At 36.5% G+C, this 20,439-nt stretch overlaps 1 protein-coding gene across 1 annotated transcript in view; it reads left to right on the forward strand.

The window, feature by feature from the left end:
- The window catches only part of LOC5572184 (ecdysone receptor), a 754,961-nt gene that overhangs the window by 84,953 nt on the left and 649,569 nt on the right, over nucleotides 1-20,439 (forward strand). Inside the window, exon 2 of the mRNA XM_021854524.1 lies at nucleotides 19,549-20,215. The gene's annotated coding sequence lies outside the window, so the exon portion shown is untranslated. The remainder of the gene's footprint in view (nucleotides 1-19,548; nucleotides 20,216-20,439) is intronic.

Consider the following 20,439-nt stretch of genomic DNA (forward strand, 5'->3'; position numbering starts at 1 on the left):
TAAATTGAATTACTAAAAATAAATAATTCATAGTTTAAAATTTATTTAAACATCAATAAAACCAGTATTTCATACAACTTTGACGACCTGTAGCACAAAATAGAAATGTTTCTGAAAGCAGCAACGGATGATAGAAAATAGAAAATAGAAATGTTTCTGAAAGCAGCAACGGATGCAGCAACTCCAAATTGACTGGAAACACATAATTTGATTATTGAGACAAACAAAAAATCGGTTTTTATTCCGCTATGCAATCTTGTTAGAAGTCAGTCATGTGTATTTCCAAGAAACCTCCAAAACTCCAATATTACTAGGAAACTGCAAATACTTCAACATAAGAAGCTTTTTTTAGTGAGGATATTAAACAACCTAAAATCCTCGCCAGAAATCTGGCAAAAAAACAAAACTAAAGTATGTTGTTTGTCGTCAAACTGCCCACCTCCGTAATTCTGCCAGAAACAGCATTAACTTTGCTTTGATATCATCATTTTCATAAAAAACATCAACAATATTGCAATTGATCTACATACGCTTAGGGAGCAATTTGCCAGGTATCTATTAAAGATATCTTCACAATCTGGTCGAAAATCTCAATACTGATTGATTTGAAATTGAAAGATCTTCACTTCCTAGAATGTCACCAAAATGGGGTCTTCCTTAGCCGAGTGGTTAGAGTCCGCGGCTACAAAGCAAAGCCATGCTAAAGGTATCTGGGTTCGAGTCCTGGCCGGTCCAGGATCTTTTCGTAATGGGAATTTCCTTGACTTTCCTGGTCATAGAGTATCTTCGTACCTGCCACACGATATACGAATGCAAAAATGGCATCTTTGGCAAAGAAAGCTCTCAGTTAATAATCGTGGAAGTGCTGACAAGAACACTTAGCTGAGAAGCAGGCTCTGTCCCAGTGAGGACGTTAATGCCAAGAAGAAGAATGTCACCATAATCTTAATGTTCACCATAATCTCGTATAAACCCATCACATACCTTATTTATCATAAAATTGTTTCGGAAAGATTTTGCTCAGGAAATCAATTCATAAACCAGTTAAAGACCTCCGAAAATTCATCGTACTCTTTTCTGACTTTATGACGATACCATTAAAGTGGGACCTAAAATAGAATATCTGGCTCGTTTGGATTTAAAACTAAGCTATGCGTATCTTTCAAGCATGTGCTAGAATAAGGGCGTAAGTCGCATGGTATATTTCTCTTCATCGATTCTCTATTCTGTGAATAAAGGTGACAAGATGCGGGATTGTTAGCATTTTTTCACTTCAGACCGCTTGACAGCGATGCAATCTTGCGTCCTGAGATGGAAACATTCTGACAAACCCGCATCCTGTCACCTTTATTCACAGAAGAGAGGATCGATGAAGAGAAATCGATCATGCGACTTACGCCCTTATTCTAGGACACGCTTGATATATCAATTTAAAGTACAAACTTGAAAACAAAGCGGTAAAATGTTATGTTCTTTGAGCAAAGTTAACAGGCTTTTAGGCAGTTAGGTATTTCAAAAATAGTAGAAACCTGTAGATTAGAGGAAACTTCAACTGTGCAGAAAATTCACATAAAAGCTCAGCTCAAACCAAATTGCAAATAATTTGGCTTCGCACGTAAAAAAATATGTTCATATAAACGACCTTAATGACGTGAAAAATCAGAAATAAATTCCACTCGAAAAAATAATAATAATAATAAAACCATCCGTCAACCATAATCCATCGCACGCCAAAAGCGGATGGTTGATGGGACAAATCGCGGTAAATATTTTAGTCTCGTTCGTCACATCGCGATCACACTGGAAAACCGGTTCCCGCCACTCAGCGCAAAGATCGCGAGAAAGCGAAATCAAACAAAACACATAGAAAGATGCGCAAAAGCGCAGTTCGCGATTCGCGACAATAACACACACGGCCAGTCGCGAAAATAAATGCAGCACAGTCAGTACCGTGTGCCAGTCGACAAACTCCCGCCCGCTTCAACCGGACTGGATGAGGTGCGATGAATGGATTCGCAATGTGCAATGGGTGGGTGGATGGCGAGCTTGTATGCGTGCGTGAGTGTGAATTCCATCACACGGATTTCAAAAGGGTACTCACGAGAACTCGTGCTGGGTGTGTGGAAAGAGAGTATAGCTCTCGCCGTTCCCGCAATGTTGCCAAATTTTAGGTTATGCTTCTTTGAAAATCACAATAATCAACTATTAGAATTGTGTCTTATGCATAGAAAAATAACAATGTCTTTTTTCTATATGTTTTTCAGGTATGACGAAATGTGCAATGAAACAAGGAAGCTGCAATAGAACAAGTAACATAGTTGATCGATAGTAAGCAATTAAGATAAGCATGATAATTGTAAAATAACACAGCATAATAGATTAAATAGATGTAGGATAGTAACGTTCTCTGCAAACCTGTCCTCTTAATCGCATCCTGATATTACTCGTTCAGTACATCTCCTCATGCTTAAACGAAGTAATCAAAATTGATTACGATTCCCACAAAATTAAGCATTTCCGGACAAACACATTGTGTGTTATTTTGAAACATTGTAGAAAACTGCTCCTGGGCTGATTTCTTCTTCTTGTTCACAAAGTATTCTGAGAGTTTTGCAGCATTAAGCATCTCTGTGTATGGTGAAATCTAAAAAAAACGAAGCCAAAACCAGCACAAAATTAATCATTCAGCATGTGTTAAAATTATACGCAGGTGTATTGGCCCAGAAGATACAGATATAACTAGGGGAACTTACGTATTCTCGGCAGCTTAAGCCGATGCCGTGCTTCTTTTGTAATTTTCTCGGACATCAGCAGATAAATTCCGTGTTTGTCTATTTACATTTATGCGTTGCTCTATCCTCTATCGATTCACACCGACAGACTTGTCAAAATGCTTTTGGAAACGTTTTTACAACGCTGCGAACATCCCTTGTCAGTGTGACTATTGTCGGCAGCCTCATTCTCTTCGGCAACTTTCCCATAACAACTGCTAGTGAATCACTTCGGCAGCTCCAAATCAGTCGCATTAGGCGTGCTCATTTGAATTGATGGTATCTCCGGCAATATCGTTTGTTTAGTCTCGGAAATCTCGCCAGCGGGAAGCGGGCAGAATAAAGAATCATCTGAATGTTTCCACTGATGTGTTTTGATAGAAAAATACTGTGTATTGGGCGTTTGAAATTTGGTTGCCGATAATAGTCGAATGGTGCCGAAGCCGTAAGTCTCCCTATATGTTAGACTTAATTAATAATAAAAAAAGCCAGTCATCAAAAGACTTGCTCAATGTTATATCATGATTGAAAAATAATTTATTTTTTCTTGTATTTGTGCTCTATGTGTTATACGATAAGAAGAGGCTTGAAATTATAACAGAGCTTTAGCTTAAATGTTACCTCAATTAAAAAAAAATCATTTATTACTGCAAATAGTCCATTATGCCAAACCATCTTTTGTGATTCTTATGTGAGAAACGTCTTTATGCGACATGGTTCACCCTCGTTATGAATATTAGAGTAAGAATTGGATATCGCATAAAAAATACTGCTTTATTCGATATGGGAGAGACCCTCGATTCAATGCTAATGGTCCTTTTGTGACAAATTGACTTTTTGTTAACAAATTTAAAAGCAATTCACGAAAAAAGAGAAGCTTATCAGTAAATGATGAAGGATTCTTTCTAAAATTATACGATAATGTCTTAAGAAAATAATCTAACTAATTTTCTGGATTTTGCTAGGAACTCCCAATCAGTAAAAGATGTCCCTAAATATCTTTCAAGGATTTTTACAGGAACCTTTAAATGATTTTTCTAGGGCCTCAACAATGTATTTGCCAGTAATTTAAAAGCGTACTTGTCAAAAAAAATCATCAAGGACTTTGTAAGAAATTCGTTGAAAGCCTTGAATCCACAGATCATCCATAATATGCTTCTAGATGACGTGAATTTTCCATAAAATTCGACTAATGATGTATTTAGTTAAAGTGACCAGACGTCCACGGTTTATGCCATATATCCAAGCATTCCGGAAAATGTCCTAGATTTGATCAGTTGATCGCATACGTACATTTAGAATAATGGAAGTTTCGCATGAAGCAGTTTCATGCTTTTAAAATAAAATGTTCTATGTATGCAACGTCTCATCATCGTCAAGATGTCTCGAAAATTCTTCATGGGAAGAATTGAGAGAAGTATGAAATTTTCTGCTTTATAGTTTGCTTATGAAAAATTACGTCCAAAACATTCAAGTCCGGCAGCAATTTTGAAAAATAAAACATTATTCTTGTTGTGTTTGACAAAAAAAAACACTTTCACGGTGGAATTACTTCAAAAGTTTGATTCTACTGGAAATTTATTGATTAACTTAATAAACCCAAAGCTAACACTATTCTTCTGTTTAGTTTACTTGAACTTGCTTTTTTCAAGTGATTGAAGTCACAACTGTTACAAGGTGTACAACATGAACACAACAGCAACATATTTTGTGCCTAATATATTCCTTATAATTATTCATATTTTACCACAAATGAGCTTTACCTGAAAGTCTTCGGATTGCCACTCCGGGGTATCTCAGCGATATGTTTAATGAAGATTAAAGCTTAGACTTGGGGTATAGGGCGTTGAACCATGTTTCCTTCCTTTTAAATTCCTTGTGGAAGCTGTTGAGATGTTGATCGGTTCTACTTTTCATCAATCTCATAAAAAAAAACAATACAGATAGTTTTTGTGTAGCCTTTCTTACTAATACTATTGTTTTGGATCTTTCTGAGACATCTGTGAGTTTGATCGCGCGGTATACAAGTTCGATCGTCGTGAGGTATCTGGATTTCAACGCAGATAACCCATTTCAGCATAAAATATTCATATTCATTCAGTGTTGATAGAGTCACACTCAAATCTCAATCAATACGCTCTCCCGTGAGAGCAAACTCATTAGAGATCTGCTTCGCAAATCTCACGCTTAAGATTTTGATGCAAAAGCACTCAATCAACTCAAATCGCAAAAAATGATTCAGTCCCAAAACTCGTGAAAAACTCGTGAAACCCGAATGTTGTTGTTTACGTTAGAAAGGATTAGTATAATTTTACCAGACTAACAAGAAACTATTGCCGTGTGTGAGTTAACTGCGGAAATACGCGACAATGAGTCAAAAGGGTGAGCCAACGCATCCATGAGATTTTGACTGCTGAGTTGCGTGATTGACAACTCACGCATGAAAAAAAAATTCAAGCGTGAGTTATGAGAAATTGAGTTTTTCAGAACACTGTATTCATTCATAGATCGCACGATCATAAAGTTTATTGATTCTTATACACAACATACAAATGGTTGATTGGTAAAGAAAACTCTCAGTTAATAACTTAACGAAAAACTAAAAGAAACGAATTGATATACTTCCACTGTATGAATAAGTGTACGAAAGTCCAACATCCAATCGTTTAAGTGTTCTATGGCTCATTAAGTCCCGAAATTCGCATAGGTCAGTTTTGTCTTCTACAAAATAAGACCTGATACATCTTTATTTTATAAGCATTTATTTGAAATTGAAGCTTCCATAGAGCTAAAAAGGATAAAAAACCGTTACATTTAAAACTAATGTATCCTTCTGAACAAAAATTTAAAATAGAAAAAAAGATCGGGATCCGTAGGTGAATTTTTTTGGGGAACACGTCAAATAAAAGGTAAAAACCTATATTTTCGAATAATGAAAGACATAGCGATGCCTATTCAGTTGCACAGACTGTAACTCAACACTAGAAAAAGGACATGCTGCAATGGCACAAACTTTTTTTATCTTTTTACTGAGATTTTGAGCCCTGGGCTTGTTTACAGTATGGCCCATAAAAAAATGCGAAAATTTTAGAACGTGAATATAGCATCCACAAGGGTTATTTTCATTGTTTTTGCTAGTGAATGAAATTTCTGATTATTGTAGTATTGTATGTATTGCCTTAAAATTGAGAACTTTTGAACAGCAAAAATTGAAACATTTCGCGTGAAATGTTTCCCATACAAAGTAGAGTGTCCGGAATTTGAAGCTGTCCGCAATATGAATCAAAACGGTACTTGTCAAAAAAAAAATCATCAAGGACTTTGTAAAAAATTCGTTGAAAGCCTTGAATCCACAGATCATCCACAATATGCTTCTAGATGACGTGAATTTTCTATAAAATTCGACTAATGATGTATTTAGTTAAAGTGACCAGACGTCCACGATTTATGCCATATATCCAAGCATTCCGGAAAATGTCCCAGATTTGATCAGTTGAACCATATATGGGGGTGAACCATATCGCATACGGACATTTAGAATAATGGAAGTTTCGCACGAAGCAGTTTCATGCTTTTAAAATAAAATGTTCTATGTATGCAACGTCTCATCATCGTCAAGATGTCGCAAAAATTCTTCATTGGAAGAATTAAGAGAAGTATGAAATTTTCTGCTTTATAGGTTGCTTATGAAAAATTACGTCCAAAACATTCAATTCCGGCAGCTTTTTTGAAAAAAAAACATTCTTGTTGTGTTTGACAAAAAACTTTCACGGTGGAATTACTTTAAAAGCTAACACTTTCTTTCTGTTTAGTTTACTTGAACTTGCTTTTTTCAAGTGACTGAAGTCACAACTGTTACAAGGTGTACAACATGAACACAACAGCAACATATTTTGTGCCTAATATATTCCTTAAAACTATTCATATTTTACCACAAATGAGCTTTACCTGAAAGTCTTCGGATTGCCACTTGCTCCGGGGTATCTCAGCGGTATGTTTAATGAAGATTAAAGCTTAGACTTGGGACTTGACTTGACGTTGAACCATGTTTCCTTCCTTTTAAATTCCTTGTGGGAGCTGTTGAGATGTTGATCGGTTCTACTTTTCATCAATCTCATAAAACCCAATACCAATTGTGTAGCCTTTCTTACTAATACTATTGTTTTGGATCTTTCTGAGACATCTGTGAGTTCGATCGCGTTGTATATAAGTGCGATCGTCGTGAGATATCTGGATTCCAACGCAGATAATTCATTCCAGCATAAAATATTCATATTCATTCAGTGTTGATAGACTCACACTCAAATCTCAATCAATACGCTCTCCCGTGAGAGAAAACTCACGTTAGAAAGGATAAGAATAATTTTACCAGACTAACAAGAAACTATTGCCGTGTGTGAGTTAACTGCGGAAATACGAGGCAATGAGTCAAAAAGGTGAGCCAACTCATCCATGAGTTTTTGACTGCTGAGTTGTGTGATTGACAACTCACACATGAAAAAAAAAATCAAGCGTGAGTTATGAGAAATTGAGTTTTTCACAACACTGTATTCATTCGTAGATCGCACGATCATAAAGTTTATTCGTTCTCATACACAACATATAAATGGTTGATTGGCAAAGAAAGCTCTCAGTTAATAACTTAACGAAAAACTAAAAGAAACGAATTGATATACTTCCCCTCTATGGATAAGTGTCCAAAAGTCCAACATCCAATCGTATAAGTGTTCTATGGCTCATTAAGTCCCGAAATTCGCATAGGTCAGTTTTGTCTTCTACAAAATAAGACCTGATACATCTTTATTTTATAAGCATTTATTTGTAATTGAAGCTTCCATAGAGCTGAGAAGGAAAAAAAACCGTTACATTTAAAAATAATGTATCCTTCTGAACAAAAATTTAAAATAGAAAAAAAGATCGGGATCCGTAGGTGGATTTTTTGGGGAACACGTCAAATAAAAGGTAAAAACCTATATTTTCGAATAATGAAATACTTAGCGATGCCTATTCAGTTGCACAGACTGTAACTCAACACTAGAAAAAGGACATGCTGTAGTGGCACAAACTTTTTTTTATCTTTTTAATGAGATTTTGAGCCCTGGACTTGTTTATCTCGGGACCAATCGGTTTACTTCCCTTCCAGAAAGAAGTCGTCACTATAGCCTTTTAAAATTAGTGATTATGTCGGGGATGGGATTCGATCCCAGGTCCTCGGCATGAGAGGCGTGAATTCTAGCCACTACACCAGGTCATTTCCCTTGCACAAACATTCTAGACAAAAAATTTCAATGGCTGAAGCAGGAATCGAACCCACACCCCATGGCACGATGCGTTTAATTGACTGGCGACACTTATCACATGGCCACAAGGCCCATAAAGTTAAGGTTTCCTAAGTCAGAATAACTTCACAATCAGGAGGCCATTGATGGAAATTGAAACAAATTCTGAAAATAGAATTTTTATTTTAGAAGTCGTGTAAAAGGATTGAAAAACAATAAAAGTTATTGGTATGAAAATAATATGCTGACAATAAGGTTTTATGAGTTGATATCGAGTAATGGAGCATCGACTTATGGAAGTTTTTATTGTACAGTCAACTCTCCCTTACCCGATATTTTGTATCTCGATATCGAGCTAGAGAACCATCGTAAAAGATAATATTCATGTCTAGTTTGACGGTCGCTTGGATGGAGTTGCACTGGTTTAATGTTCTGTATCTTGACACTTCCCTTACTCGACGATCGCTTCAATCTTGAATTAGTTGACTGTAGTTAAGGCGAAGTAGGCCGTCATTGAAATTTGTACGCGTCGTTGATGATTATTGCTAATTCATCTTTCGTTTTCGATTCAAAGAAAATCATTTGGTTTTGCACTGACACAGCTGAAAAAGTATCAGCATACTTTATGTATGTTAGCGCGTACAGTGATACTTTTTCAAGTCAATATAAACTATCGAGACTGAGTTTTATCACTTTGAAATGCAAGCTGAAAAGTCATCATTGTTGCCAAAACGAATGACGGGCTACTTAGCCTTAACAGTTTTCATAATATGTATCTTGAAATTTAGTGGGTTTGAGTTAATCTCCAGTTTTTTATCAGTAGTACCGAAATCATTCCTAGAACCAATTTGTAATCCCTGCCTTATCATGTTAAACTATGTTTACCCAAGTATTTCCACTTCAAGCCTTGGAGATATGCTTATAGGTTTTCCTCTGATTTCCCGGTGAAATTCAATAATTTTCCAGTTTTTTTCAAGGTTGTTAGCTTTTTCTGTAATATGTTTTAGTGATAAATTAGCATTTCCATGTAACAACGCAAATTGATGGAGGAGCCTGGTTGCTATTATTCGTTCTTTCAAACAACTTTTCGACACGATTTAAAAGCGTAAAATAGGTCAAAATCGGAAAATGTTTTATGGTGACAGCTAGCAAATATTGTATAATTAGTTTTAGCATATACAACAGTCTTGAAATGTACATTTTGGACCATTCTATTTCACCTTACTCAGGCGAGTCCACCAAGCCTTAGATCCGGAGAAGTAATTCAGGTATTCTGTTTTGTAGTCTCAATAACCAGTAGAACAATCGGTTCAATTCTGCGCCAACGTTCCTTAGAACTTTCCTGTATACTTATCATTTGTAACACGCCTCATCCCATCATCACTGTTTTCTTAAATATTCTTGTGTACCTTATACTTAGCGTGTATCTTCTAAATACAGTGAGAGCAAGAGTTTTGCTGTGATCAGCTGAACACTGCAATAACAAACAAAATTTCACATAAATGGACTATCCATAGAACGTTCCAACATTTTCTAAATGTTTTGTTTCGATTTTGTTTAATTTCTTATAGTTTTATGTATTTAATTCATTTCATTATGAAAGAAATTAAACTATTTATCACACTTTCATTAATCGACGAGCTTCTCTAGTTTTGCGTGTTTAACAGTCACTCATCAAAGCGTCCCGACGCGACGCTACGAGTGGAGTTGTATTTTGCATGGTACTCACCGTGCCGAAGAAGAGCCGGCGGATCACAGTCATCATCCACCCAAATACTCCCGCTCTCGATCACCCACCACCCATCGGCGACGGGCGGCCTCATTCGCTCTGCTCTGTTGGTATTGGTGTGTCATTTTCGTTTATGCTGGTACAGAACCTCCCAGCCACTCCACCACCCTCTCTAGGAATGATCCACACATACCGTGCTGCTAGACTATTCGAGCTTTGGGGAGCTCGGCGATGTTTTTCCTTCTTCTGCTTTCTACACAACGACGTCGACGTTTTTTTTCTTTTATTCGACATTTATTTTTCATTCGTTTGCTTTTCGTTCTGCCGTTCGGCGGCCGATTATTCGCGGTTTCTGGTTTCTCTCTGCTGGTGAATCGCTCGACTCCACTCACTTGGCGCTTACGACGTCAGTCTCTCACCATCCATTGATTCGCTCGGTCGCGCGCGCTTCTGTCTTCTCGACTTGGTGCGGTTGAAGTTGGCATTCGGGGAAGCGACCCAAACCGCCGTTCCGTTTGTGTGTGGATAATAGGAAACGACGACCGGATTTTCTCTAGTGGATTTCCACCGACTGTAAACGACGACGACGAGTTTCTCGGATGGTCGCTCGTTTGTGTATTTCCAGTGCTTTGAAGTGTCTCCACTCGGCAAGTGAATGCTATATGGTTAACCCCAAAACGGCAGATCGAGTCATCTTTTGGCAGCGACATTCAGTGTAAAAGTGCAAGTGCAAAAATGGGTGCAGTAGCAGCACCGCCACTGGGTGACATCCCGGGGGCTTGAGGCCGCGACCGCGAAATCTACCAATACGTACCTTGAACCATTGAAGTTACGGGCCCTCGCATTTTGGATTTGTGTCGACACCCAGTTGGGCAGTCGTCAGCAGTCGAAAACGAACAAAATAAAGTTAAATCACGAAGATCAGCAGAAAGGGAAAAAGCTCGTTTTCGTGTGCCATTCGATACCTACTGCCTGTTATAGGGTAATGTGAGTTGCAGACTAGGTGCAAAAGTGAATCGTACGGAAAAACAGAAGCAAAGAAAACAAAAGATTCGGCGCGCGTGATTGTTGATTAGGGTGTTCCAGAAAAATAAAACAATGTTCGAAAAGTCGCAGTGCTTAACTCCTCCAGCTTAGAACGGAAAAGTGATAGGTAAATGTTTGTTATAATGCGACCATGCATAAATTCCTTAAAAAATGATAGATAATTTCCGGAAGCATCCTCCAAAGATTTCTAAGGAATCTTTGCGAAAGATTCGCATTTCGAAACTAGGAAATCTACTGAGGATAACTACAGAAGTTACCTCAAAGGATTCAGCAGGAATTTCTCCAAAGATTATTCAATGTTTCTTCTATCCTTTTCTCTAGAACTTCCTGCAAGATTCTCGTTTTGAACATTTGCTAAAATTCAACCAGTATTTCCTCCCTAAGCATTTCCAAAGATTTCCACAAATTTGTCCTTCAATATTTCTCTAGGATTCCATCAGGAGTTCTTATATAAAACTTTTGAATTTTTTTCTAAATCGTATTTTTTTTCCAAATTTTATTTTCAGAGATGTCTACAGAAAAATGACATGGATTGTTTTTCTGAAATTAATGCAATTGTTTTACATAATTTGGGATGAGTTTCTGAAAGAAATACTCAAGTCAGATCTGATGAAACTTGATTGAGTTCTAGAGTAACCCTTGATTAGCTCCCACAATGTTCTGTGTCAATAACTGACGGTATATCTGTTTCTTGATTTCCATACAGATTTTTGTTAAGCTTGCTTATCAATTCAATTACATTTCACTACTTCCTCACTCTATCGTGCAGAAATTTCTTGAAAACCATCGGAATGATTCCTTGAAGAAATTTGTGTACGGTGATTAGAGGTATTATTGAAATGATAACAGAAGTACTACCTGGTGTGAAATCACCAAAAAATTTCAAAGAATCCTGTTAGATTTGACTTGAGAAAATACTCAAGAAACTTTTTGAAAGATCTACAGCATCAAACCTTGAATGTACTACAGCGTTTTTTAAGTAAATGTGGATGAATTTTCATTGGAATTCGTACGCCAGGAAAGATGACTGGAGAAAGTGGCGCATGAATTCTAGTAAATCTTCCTGCAAAAATCCCTGAACAATTTTTTTTTTCAACAACCCTGGAATGAATTTTTTTTTGACTTTCTAATCCTGTAGGAACCTTTGAAAAATCTCCTGTAGTAACAACTGGGACAATTCGTGTTAGTTCGTCATTTATATCAGGAGAAATTACTGAGAATTACTTCCACCATTATCATTGTAGAAGTTACTGGAGCGTCGGAGTGTTTAAGTATTTTTCGTAGCTATTTCTAAATCAATTCCTCTAAGCATCCCTTAAATTACAGCTGGGAGATTTCCTTTGAGAATTGGTCAAAGAATCTGAAGAGGAATTTCTGTAGGGATCTCGGAAAGAAGTCGCCGAAAGTATGCAAGAGGAAATCTCCTAATACAACACCAGCTGAATTCCTGACGCTTTTCTCGAGGAATCTGAGGAGAAATTTCTGAAGAACCTGTAAATAGACGCGTAACAGTCTTTGAAGTTTTCTCTAGAACCTTTTAAATTTGACAGCAGGATTCACTGCAAGGAGAATAAAGAAAAAAGTGACTTAGGAGACCATTTTTGTAAAAAAAACTGACCTTCCGTCAATAGAGACTTTTTAAGACTTACATTAAAAAAGAGACCAAGTCTCTAAAAAGAGATCTGCTATTAGCCCTGCTATAAACTGGGGGAATCTTTATTTCTTTCAAAATTCTGTGAAGAATAAAAAACAGATTTACAGAATTTCAATAAAGGAATTAAAGACCAATACTAGTGGCTGATGTGTTTCGCAGTTTGTTCTATTTTTGTATTTTTTTTTTTGTATTTATTTACTGTTAGCTATTGTGTACGATAACTTGTTGTTTATACAAACGTTTGCTCAAGTCAAGGAATTTTTTTTTGTAGAATCTGTCTAAGTAAACTGATTAAAAAAGGATTATACATTTTTAAAAAAATCTGAATCTATGATTTTGAAGCATTCTCACAAGACTTATGACCGACATGAAAACAGTCACTTTCAATTTGAGTCGGGGAATTTTGAAATTTGAAAATTTCTGGACTTCCTTAGACATAAAAAATTTATCCTACCCATAATTTTGAATGTGGACGCGCCTCTGTAGTGAAGTTTTGAAACTATTTTACGCATTCGAACCCTCTGAGAACCCCCGAAAGTCTCAATAAAGAGAATCAAAAAAGTAGATTTGAGTATTATAGCTTTTGATTGCGCCCTAATTAATGTCAACTGAATTGCTGATAGACCTGCTGCGATTATTTAGAAAAATTTCTGGAGAAATAAACTAATTATAGCTAGGGAGGACTTTTGGCCTATCTTTTGAAGAAAGCTCATTAAAAGTCATTCAAGAAAGAAGGCTGACACTTCTATGTTATTTAAAAAAATATGGCCTATGAGAATTTACCAAAAAACAAGTTAAGAACTTTATCAATAAAAAGATTCCAAAATATTACAAGAAACTTGAAACCCTTCTATCTCTTTTTATTCGAAATACGCACTTCGAAATAGAAATATTCGTTGCTTTAACACCCAAATCATGCTCAAATTACTATGGCACAATAGTCACCTGATTCAAATTTTCTCAAGTTCATCGAAAATAGATAAAGCTTCGAAGCTACCGTCTAAGATAGCGAGGGTTAAATTTCAAATAAATTCTTACTGAGATTTTTTCGTCCTCTCGTCGGGAATTCCACAAGAACGTCCCCCAAGTAGCACGCGAAACAACTTTCAAAGAAATGCTTGCCAAAAATGGTTTCAAAAATGTATCAATAAAAGTATCTGTAACTTACCTAGTTCTAGTTCCGTTGCATATTATTCAAAAACTCATAAGGTTACATTGTCGTTCCAATGAACTTGCATTTCACCTCGTGTTTGACGTCTAACATCATTGAAACGGCGAGATTTGTTGCAAATGTCCTCTGCAAGCATCAATGAAGTCAAGTTTATCAAGATGTGTTCTGTAACTTTTAAAATAAATTCTTGCAACTTCTCCAAAAATGCCAATTTTAATGTTATGTTTCAATACGCTTTCATTTAGAGCATCCGCAACATAACTTCATTGCATGCAAGCTGCGTTTCAATACCCACAACTCAAGAAGATTCATCCCAGTTGCGTGAAAGTTGCACTGAACTACGTGTTTGAGAGCTAAAAGTTTGTTTGTTTCAATCAAGTGGCAGTATAGTTTAGTTGCACCTTACGTATCATGAAACAACGAAAACATGTTCTAGCAACAGTTTTTTTGTTTTCATGGTGTTTCTCATATGTTGCGCGAAAGTTTTTGCAAAAACTTTAGCTATGTAGTGCGTTTCCATATTTTGCCAGTAACAAACTTGTATTCCGAAGGGTGCAGTAAAGTATTAAGCAACAAAGCAATGTGGTCGCTTATGTAGTGCATTGGTGAGGCAGTTTTTCGAAGAGCTGGTGGAGTAGTGAGTAGAGGAGAAGATTAATGATCTAGAAGTGGAATTCGATTCTCGTTTATATTTTTGTTTTCATTTTTTTCCTCTTAAGTATTTTGCAACAAATATGCATTTTCTCTATAACATAAATATGTTGCAAACTGGCTCCGCCTCTTGCGCTTTTTGCGTTGCTGTTCACTGCAATTGTAAGTCATATTTTAAACGATTTTCAACTCTGATTTGTTTCAAGAGATATGTTTATTCTTGAGTTGAAACAAACTGTGTTGCTTGGGCCTTGAATTTCTACAATTTTTGTAAGGGTCGCCAGACAACCTTATTCTCGAACTCTTCCTAATACCAATCCTAATGGCAAAGAGATCTGTCAAAATTACTTTTTTTATATTTGATGAATTTTGTATTTCCAGGAGATTTTCTCAAGATTTAAAGTTGTTGCGTATGCCTAGCTCTGCGGCCTAGCTGTTATGCGCCCGTACATGATTTACCTTTCTTTTTTTATTGCACACTCTGTTCCATGATAATGTTTTACAGTCGGCTCTCCACATCTCGATGATTCTGCATACATTTTCACTCTCCATATCTCGATATCCTCCGTATCTCGATATCTCCCTATCTCGATGTGATTTTCCTTCCCAATTTTCTCTCCATATGTCGATATGCCCATTATCAAAGGTTACTAGCAGGGTTGGGAAAAATCTTGAAATCCACTCTACAGTAGCCAAGCAAAGCCAATCACAGTCAGCGAAGCCAGTGAAACTCACGCCCATCGCTGCTGTAGGCATAAAGCCTTGAAAATGGCAAAACACCCGTTGCTAAGGGCAACCCAGAATTACTGTAGAAAAATGTTCTATTTCCCGCTGCATTTCCCGCATTTGTTCTATGTCTCGATCTCTCCCTATCTCGATGGTCCTTTCGGTATCGAGATGTGGAGAGGCGACTGTATATCTATTGTAATTCGGTGAATTTATCTGTATACGTTGAAAGCAGTTATGTATTAAGACACATTTTGAAATACTAAAGGTATTTTTTTTTAATTTTACGTAATGTGTAGGCTTGTAAACATTTTTAGTAATAAATGCAATGTTTTCGTTTCTTAACATTTATTTTGGAAAAATGATCGAAGTTATGAAGTTGTTTTATAGTAACTATTTGTTCACTTTTTTGGTAATGTTAGCCACTTTAGTCACTAATATGTTGCTGTGTGATTGCTACCAGCCATGTGAGTGTAATGAATAGTACTGTTTGGGTGCCAATGAAAAGGCATATTTGTTTAAAAACCATTAAATAAGATACTTATATAACGATTCTCAAGGTTTCCATTTTCAAATCATTCACAAGCTGGGCTCATATAGCTTGACGGAGCCAATATCCCATGTTTATAATATATAATTCTAATATATGAAACAATGATTGTGCTACTTTTCCTCGAATGTCATTTCTCCGAATGCCATTTCCCCGAATGCCAGTTCCCCGAATGACCCGTTTACCCGAAAGCTATTATTCCAACCAAAAGAAGAAGATGTTTGATCATTCTCGACTAGACACATATTGTCATATATGCTGAGGACGGTAATACCCCAAACAACCGGCAATCAAATAAAGAGGGTCCATATTCGATGGCCAGTTTGTTCACCACCTTGAATTGCAAAATAAAATAAGACAATTTTGAGTTGTTTGTCTTAGTTATTGTCGAATTGAGCGTAGTGAAGTTTTTTGCCTTAAGAATGTTCATTTCTATGAAAATAATACGTAAAATTCCAAAATCATGTTTGTGGTGCTATTAATATGCACCCATGAACATTTAGTTCGAAACAAGGATTGGGACATGGTGTCATGGTGTCAAATTTGTAAGGATGCTTAATGTATATTTATAAAACAGATTATATCATCAAAATTCCTACGTTTTTTCTCATTTTGTTGAAATAATTGAAATTCTGTTAGAAGTAAGGAAATTCTAATGGAAATTGCATACATTTAGGCGTTTCCGCGATATGTTCTTAAATTAATTATGGTTTATTTCCATATATTTTGAATTTGTTTATCGGCATATCGGTCTATTTTGCTCGAAGTAAGAGGGAGCATGGAGAAGAAAGCAATGAATACTAGATGGATAGGTACCTTAAGGGAACGGCGAGAGAAATTGGATCAGATGTTGAAGAGGGCATACCATATGAACCAGTATTACTTGAAACGTCCTTCCTTGTGTGGGTGTGTTTTGAGAATGACATTACCAAGACAACCTGTCAGGCTGTGTGAAGGGGTAAAAGTTTGTTTAAGACAATTAATTTTAAAACCGTTTTAACTAAAAATAGTTGAATATTCTGACACAAAGCAAAATTGAAGCCAATATGTCGAACGTTCACTGTGTGGTATTTATTTATTCCAATGACTACAGAAATATTGATAATTTCACTAATGTAGATTTTTTCCCCAGTTCATTGTATAGACAAATTATCAACAAAGTAAAGATTCACACTGGCTAGAAATATAAGCGACGAAAATATCAAGTATTCAAATATTTTTTTTTTTTTTTCACGACATATAGTTGTCGACTCATTGCTAAAAAGTGACTGTATTGCTAAAAAGTGAAATTGATTTGATTTGAATTTGTTACAAAAAAAAAAACCTGTTTCAAACCAAATATATTGAACCACTAACTCTTAAATCTTATTTTTTTCAATTCAATCGGCTTCTTGGGAAATGAAAAGCTTATTAGACTGATTCTTATCAACCCTCTGAAGTTGGCATTATTGTGTGAAGAAAAAAAAGGAAGAAAAATGTAAATGCCAACAACTTAAGCCTACAAAACACCAAGCTATTGTAACAGAATTACAACAATCCCCTTTTATTCACTCTCACTCTGAAAACTCTGAAAATTTTCGGTTGTTATCGATCACTTTTTTCCAAAATAACTATTTTACCTAGCATAAACGACCGACCAGTTAAATGTTTTTAATACTGGGAGAAAACCAGTAGTTTGAAATCAGCTATTTACTGGCCACCTTGGGTTCGCACTAAAATTTTTGAAGCATTATGGCATCCTTTCTCGTTAAAATAAATATCAGAATTAAAAAAATATCTAAACTACTATCTGCGTATTAATTTAATATCATGTTTTTAAAGTGAAAGGTTTACTAAGTAATAGTATTAGAATTACACAACGGTCTTACAAGAAGACTGGTTTACTCAGAAACCGGCTGCCTGAGATAATCTTCCGGCAATGTTGAAAATCCTGTAGTAATACCGCACCAATCAGGTTTCATTTGGAATAAACATTTGATCAATCATCATTCACTGCCTGGTCATGAAAATTTAGATGAAATAGATTGTTCGAAACGAATGAAACGAATGTTCAAAAATACGCATTGAAGTTTTTCGGAAAAAAAAACCTAATAGATTTACAAACAATGGGGCCCAGATAGCCGTGACGGTAAACGCACAGCTATTCAGCAAGACCAAGCTGAGGGTTGTGGGTTCGAATCCCACCGGTCGAGGATCTTTTAGGGTTGGAAATTTGCTCGACTTCCCAGGGCATAAAGTATCATCGTACCTGCCACACGATATACGCATGCAAAAATGGTCATTGGCACAGTAAGCTCTCAGTTAATAACTGTGGAAGTGCTAATAAGAACACTAAGCTGAGAAGCAGGCTCTGTCCCAGTGTGGACGTAACGCCCGAAAGAAGAAGATTTTCAAAACATCTGTACAAAATATATAAATATGAAAACAATCGTCAAAAATGACGAACTGGCGAAACTTCAAATCGATTTCCCAGAAAATTGATTCGTTGTACAGAAAATCTAAAAATAAGCAAACCTATCTTTCATATTCACTTGTTGAACAATGATTTTTTTCTGGAACACCCTACTGTTGGTGTAACATATATCTCATCCAACCGCGCGTATTTCGACGAGCAGTCAGTACCGAGTGCAGAAAGCATAATAGGTCCCAACAGCCCCCCGTGAAGGTGTGTGTACCCTCGATGGTAACCAAAGTTGGGTGTTTGCGTTGAATGATGATCGTTTTTTTTTTGGTGAAGGCGGCAGAAGAGGGCGGCAATGTCTGTTATTGTTTGTCTGATGTATGTATGGCAGCATCTGAAATGAGCATCCAGCCATTCATTCTTCGATGATATGGTTAGATGAAATTGGTGTAAGAGAGGGAAAAAGACGGACGAAGTTGAAGCGAATGGAGAAATTCTAGAATAGCGGATCTCTTGTAGTCTGCGCTGCTCCATACATTACCGCGCGGAAAAAACGGTGTGTGGTGTGTTGGAAGCGCAATCATTCGATGGAGCGAGCATTCTGGTAATCGATGAAGCGCCTAGAAGAGGAAACCGTTTGAAGCTTCCATCCGGCGTGAGTTGCTTTCGTTGCAACAGCGTTGTCGATCGGACTAGGAGCGTTCTGGTTTGCCACGATTGGCCGGAGATAATAACTTGATCGCTTGGAACATATGTTTTGCAATATACATGTGTGTTTGTGTGATATTTGCTTACAAGTTTAACAAGTGTTGTCGAATTATCAGTACATAGACCATACTTCCAATGCAAATTAAAGGTAAATTTGTTTAAAGTATTAAGGCTGAAATTTGCAATATAATATTTTATTTTAAATATCTACCCTAAAACTAAACATTAGAGTAAGATGGGACAAAAGTTCGACCTTGGTGGTATAATCAATGTTTTCGGAAAAACAAAATAAATACCATACAATGAACCTTCAACATATTGGCTATAATTTTGCTGAACAAGCTTGTGTTAAAATATTTACCCATTTTTAGTTATAACAGTTTCAAAATTTATTGTGTTAAATGAACTTAAATGGGCAAGATTTCGAATCTAGGGTGAGGTAAAAGTTCGCTGACTTAAACACAAAATATCGATACTTTTATGACAGGCATACTTTACACCAGCCGTAAACTTATATTTGTCGAAAAGTAAAAACCAAATTATCATCAAAAAATTGCCTAAAACAGAGTTAATAGTAATTGTGGGATATTTTTCTAAGATTGGAAGTTATGAATTTTGAAAATTCTCTGAAAGTAGAATACTTAAGTACTTCCCAATAAATAGATTAGAAGACATAAATTCTCTTCATACATGCTATCTATTTTTTATGATTCATAAACCCAGTGGGTTTTTTTTTCTATTTTTTTTTTAAATTTGTACAATACAAACAAAATCATCGATACGTGAATTCGAAATTTCATTAGTTTTCAGCTCGTTTGAAATAAATGATCCTAATAAAGTCAATTTCCCTTCCATTTACAGGTCATCCACCAGAACACAGTAAGGGAACACCAATTCCTGAACATCTACGTCCATAGTCAACCAAAGTTTGGGGCGGCAAAAAGTGTTCTTCTCACTGAAAACGTTCAGCATTAGACAAGCCGAATTCCTTCGTCGATCGTCACTTGCATGAAGAAGATGATCCCATCCCGGGAACGCCAAGAAGAATTTTCCACATAATTTCAGTTTGTATCTCAAATTGTGTAATAAAGTGTTTCTGTGGGCTCTTTCATTTTCGTGTGCTGGAAGTTCCATAAAAATAAAAGAAAAGGAAGAAGCAATAGTTGAATAGAGTGCGCGCAGACGAAGAGCGCTGTGGCGGCGAGGAGAAGTGAATAATAGTGGAACGGAGGAGGTGGTGTGGAAAAAGTGCGTGGAGAAAAGCGATTCAAGTGCCCGAGAAGCGGAGGAACAGGCAGAGAGCAACTAAAATCCTCTGGTGTTCGCACTACTGGGGGGAAATAGCTGGGCCGCGCAACATAGAAAAAAAAAGTAATTAAATAACAGTTAGATTACGCTGGCTGCCTTGTTGGTTCTCGGGAGCATCGGGGCATCCAACGGCTCCAGAAGCAGAGCTCAGACGAAGCAGAAACCGTCCGGCTTCGGAAATCGGAGAAGAGCCATGTTCAACTTCAACGACGGAATGAAGGTAAAGAACCATACTCAATTTGGTGGAAGGGAATTGTTTGGACCCAGTTTGGATTGGAAGCGTTTGCTGACAAACGATTTTAGAGTAAATTAATTTATGAAGCATTTAGCGTTTTCTATCACAAATGTTGTTGATGAGTTACTGTTTGTTCTTACGTAGACCAACATATTTTGAATTTCTCAAAAAATGACTCCAGCGTTATAATTTGAAAATTGCGCCATGAT

This window comes from Aedes aegypti, chromosome 3, assembly GCF_002204515.2.
Source record: "Aedes aegypti strain LVP_AGWG chromosome 3, AaegL5.0 Primary Assembly, whole genome shotgun sequence".
Taxonomy (NCBI): Eukaryota; Metazoa; Arthropoda; class Insecta; order Diptera; family Culicidae; genus Aedes; species Aedes aegypti.